General features: G+C 43.5%; 1 protein-coding gene across 1 annotated transcript in view; it reads left to right on the plus strand.

Annotated features, from left to right (window-relative positions):
• Window positions 1-4368, plus strand: part of LOC112069309 (CD276 antigen homolog) — a 33347-nt gene that overhangs the window by 21668 nt on the left and 7311 nt on the right. The window contains exon 8 of the transcript XR_002893714.2: window positions 3888-4010. The gene's annotated coding sequence lies outside the window, so the exon portion shown is untranslated. The remainder of the gene's footprint in view (window positions 1-3887; window positions 4011-4368) is intronic.

Consider the following 4368-nt stretch of genomic DNA (forward strand, 5'->3'; position numbering starts at 1 on the left):
TGCTCCACATGGAGGTGGACAGGATCTGGAAGGGTCAGTACATTAATTTAATAAGTACCGTGTAATTAGACTATTTACAATAATTCAGGAAGAGAAACTGCAGCTATTCATTTAAACATCATTGTTTTCCATGACTATTTATTCTATCCACAGACCAAGGTTCTGCCGCTAGGACAGCTTTACGTGTAGATCCTACAGCTTCTTATGGTTCACTGTCCACACTGAAACAATGTAAGTATATTGAATCTGATTAGATTTTAACATGATGTTATATTCACTTTGTGCAAGTCTCTGGTATTGAGCAATACTTCCATGTAGTATAACGGTTCAGTACTAGACAAACACAATACCTGATATCAGAGCCTATTGTGTACAGTTGACACACAACACTAATCAAACTGTTGGATTAGGTTACACTCCACAATAGGATCTCGCACAACCGTTATGGCTTTAATAGCTGGGTTCTCAGTCGTATCTGACACTGACTTCAAATTAAATCCCAAATTCAAGAACATTCGGAAACTGCGACACTCAAAATAGTAAAACATTTTTTTTTACCTTAAAGGTGTTAACTAATTATTATTTTTTATTTCCGGTCGGGCAGGCAGACACATTTGTTACGCCTTCATCAGAGCATCAAAAGATGTGCCAAAACCATTGTATATACAATTTTATATGCAGTTGCCTAGCTGATAAATACAATTGCCTCACCTGTGTGAGGGCGGTACATAGTGGTAATAAAACATTAGTGAACTAATGATTGTTACAGTATACATCAAATATATCTACAAATACACAGATCAGCAGAATAAACTAGATACAAAGCATTTACGTATCATAATGACATGAAGAACATTTGAGAAAATGGTGGTGCATTTATTTACTTCCTATTGAACAGTACAGCCTACAAAAATAGATGTTCTGGGGAATAAAAAAATAAACATCTAGATAGAAAGATTGTGATTGAATGTAGGAAATTATACATATTGTGAGAGTTAAGGGACTAGAAAGATGGTAGGACAGCACCCTCCTCAGGGGATAGTTACTCAGTGTAAAGCCAATTCGTACTGTCACGCCCTGACCTTAGAGATCCTTTTTATCTCTATTTTGGTTTGGTCAGGGCGTGAGTTGGGGTGGGCATTCTATGTTTTGTGTTCTATGTTTTTTATTTCTGTGTGTTTGGCCGGGTGTGGTTCTCAATCAGAGTCAGCTGTCTATCGTTGTCTCTGATTGAGAACTATACTTAGGTAGCTTTTTCCCACCTGTTTTTTGTGGGTAGTTGTTTTCTGTCTTTGTGTCTGTACCAGACAGGACTGTTTCGTTTTATTCTCTTTGTTATTTTGTTTAGTGTTCTGTTTTAATAAATTAATATGAACACTTACCACGCTGCGCTTTCGTCCGATGATTCAAAGAGAGAGATTTTTTTTAAAAAAAATTTTTTAGTTTATCCTAGGGCGCCCAAGTTTCAGTTAAGAACAAATTATTATATTCAATGACGGCCTAGGAACAGTCGGTTAACTGTCTTGTTCAGGGGCAGAATGACAGATTTTTACCTTGTCAATCTCGGATTCGATCTTGAACTATCGGTTACTAGTCCAACGCGCTAACAACTAGGCTACCTGCCGCCCCAACGGAGAAAAAAAGGTTGCTGCTGAAAGCGGAGAGTGAGGTACAGAAGATGGAGAAGAAATTGGAGGACGAGGTCACTGGGATGGAGCTCACATTGCAGGGTGAAGAACCTGGGAGGTTGCTTCAGGTGACTTTACACCTTGTTTCAACAAATTTGCCAACTCTATTACAAAGGCATGTCAAAGTGGACGTTGCCTTAACCCCATGAAGGCTACAATTGGAAAACATGTTATTGTTCCATGACAACAAAGCATTTCTGGGATCAACTTCTATTCCCTCCAAGAGTGGCTAAATATCCTCCTGTTTTCAGGATTACAATGCCCTGCAGAAAGGCTCAGTTGATGCATCTCCCTACTGTGTCAGTCTGGACCCAGAGAGAGACTTGTTCAGGCAGGAAAACTCAGAGAGATGCTCCCAATGGAGTGGACAGGATCTGGAAGGGTCAGTACATTATTTAATAAGTACCGTGTAATTAGACTATTTACAATAATTCAGAAGAGAAACTGCAGCTTTCATTTAAACATCATTGTTTTCCATTACTATTTATTCTATCCACAGACCAAGGTTCTGCCGCTAGGACAGCTTTACGTGTAGATCCTACAGCTTCTTATGGTTCACTGTCCACACTGAAACAATGTAAGTATATTGAATCTGATTAGATTTTAACATGATGTTATATTCACTTTGTGCAAGTCTCTGGTATTGAGCAATACTTCCATGTAGTCTAACGGTTCAGTACTAGACAAACACAATACCTGATATCAGAGCCTATTGTGTACAGCTGACACACAATCTAAATCAAACTGTTGATTAGGTTACACTCCACAATAGGATCTCGCACAACCGTTATGGCTTTAATAGCTGGGTGCTCTGTCGCATCTGACACCGACTTCAAATTAAATCCCAAATTCAAGAACATCTCGGAAACTGCGACACTCAAAATAGTAAAACATTTTTTTTTACCTTAAAGGCGTTAAAAATTTTATTTTTTTTATTTCCGGTCGGGCAGGCAGACGCGTTTGTTACGCCTTCATCAGAGCATCAAAAGATTTACCAGTGTAAAGCCAATTAGTACTGTCACGCCCTGACCTTAGAGATCATTTTTATGTCTCTATTTTGGTTTGGTCAAGGCGTGAGTTGGGGTGGGCATTCTATGTTTTGTGTTTTGTGTTCTATGTTTTTTTTTTCTGTGTGTTTGGCCGTGGTGGTTCTCAATCAGAGGCAGCTGTCTATCGTTGTCTCTGATTGAGAACCATACTTAGGTAGCCTTTTCCCACCTGTGTTTTTGTGGGTAGTTGTGTCTGTCTTGTGTCTGTACCAGCAGGACTGAGGCTGGGGAATATCGCCGCCCGAAAGAAGAACTGGAGGCGGCGAAAGCTGAGAGGCGGCGATATGAGGCAAGGCAGCGCAGCAGGCACGAGAGACAGCCCTAATTTTCTTTGGAGGGGCACACAGGGAGAATGGCGTAGTCAGGCGATAGACCTGAGCCAACTCCCCGTGCTTACCGGCAGCGTGGACTGGTCAGAGCACGTGTTATGCGGTTAAGCGCACGGTGTCTCCAGTGCGCGCAAAGCTCCGAGTGCTATATGCCAGCCCCCGCAAGTGCCATGCGAGAGTGGGCATCCAGCCAGGGCGAATTGTGCCAGCTCAGCGTGTTTGGTCCTCCTGCGCTCCGCCGTGTCGGGCGAAAGTTGGCATTGAGCCTAATGGAGAGGTGCGAGCGGTAAGCACCAGATCTCCAGCGCTCACCACAGCCCGGTTCGACCTGTGCCTGCACTCTGGAGGGGTTTATCCGGTGCCTCCTCTACGCACCAGGCCTCCTGTAGGTCTCTCCAGCCTGGTGGGCCCTGTGGCAGCCCACAAACCAGGCTGTCTCTGCGTCTCCTCCTCCAGAGTCTCCCTTCTGTTCGGAGCTGCCAGAGTCTCCTCCTGTTCGGAGCTGCCAGAATCTCCTCCTGTCCGGAGCTGCCAGTCTCCCTCCTGTCCGGAGCTGCCAGAGTCTCCCTCCTGTCCGGAGCTGCCAGAGTGCCCTCCTGTCCGGAGCTGCCAGAGTCAGTTGTTTTCTGTCTTTGTGTCTTTACCAGACAGGACTGTTTCGTTTCATTCTCTTTGTTCTTTTGTTTAGTGTTCTGTTTTAATACATTAATATGAACACTTACCACGCTGCGCTTTGGTCCGATGATTCCTCATCTTCACACGACGAACGTTACAAGTACACACCTGGGCCCACTAACTGCTTTGTGTCTTCCTCTATATAGGTGTGCCAGAAGAGGAGCTGGGGGAGGATTGGGAGTAGAGACGGGGACCTATGAGGACGTTGGAGTTTCCTACCTCAGAGAAATGTTATTTTACTGGGGCACCTTGTCTCTCTGTTAACCAAGGTAGGCTACAGGTAGAGAGAAGTGTTCCTCCTAGTACTGTTATGTTTAGACGATAGTCTTTATTTACATTTATTTATTTATTTTACCTTTATTTAACTAGGCAAGTCAGTTAAGAACAAATTATTTTTTTCAATGACGGCCTAGGAACAGTGAACTTGTTCAGGGCCTACCCCGGCTAGGAACAGTGAACTTGTTCAGGGCCTACCCGGCTAGGAACATGAACTTGTTCAGGGCCTACACCGGCTAGGAACAGTGAACTTGTTCAGGGCCTACCCAGTAAATAAGACAGGAGAAGCTGTTTGTTGTTTGGCTTTCACTTATTGGCCACAGCCTTTTGGTCAAGGCTTAGTTTGTTTTT

The sequence above is a fragment of the Salvelinus sp. IW2-2015 genome, unplaced genomic scaffold (genome assembly GCF_002910315.2).
Source record: "Salvelinus sp. IW2-2015 unplaced genomic scaffold, ASM291031v2 Un_scaffold967, whole genome shotgun sequence".
Lineage (NCBI taxonomy): Eukaryota > Metazoa > Chordata > Actinopteri > Salmoniformes > Salmonidae > Salvelinus > Salvelinus sp. IW2-2015.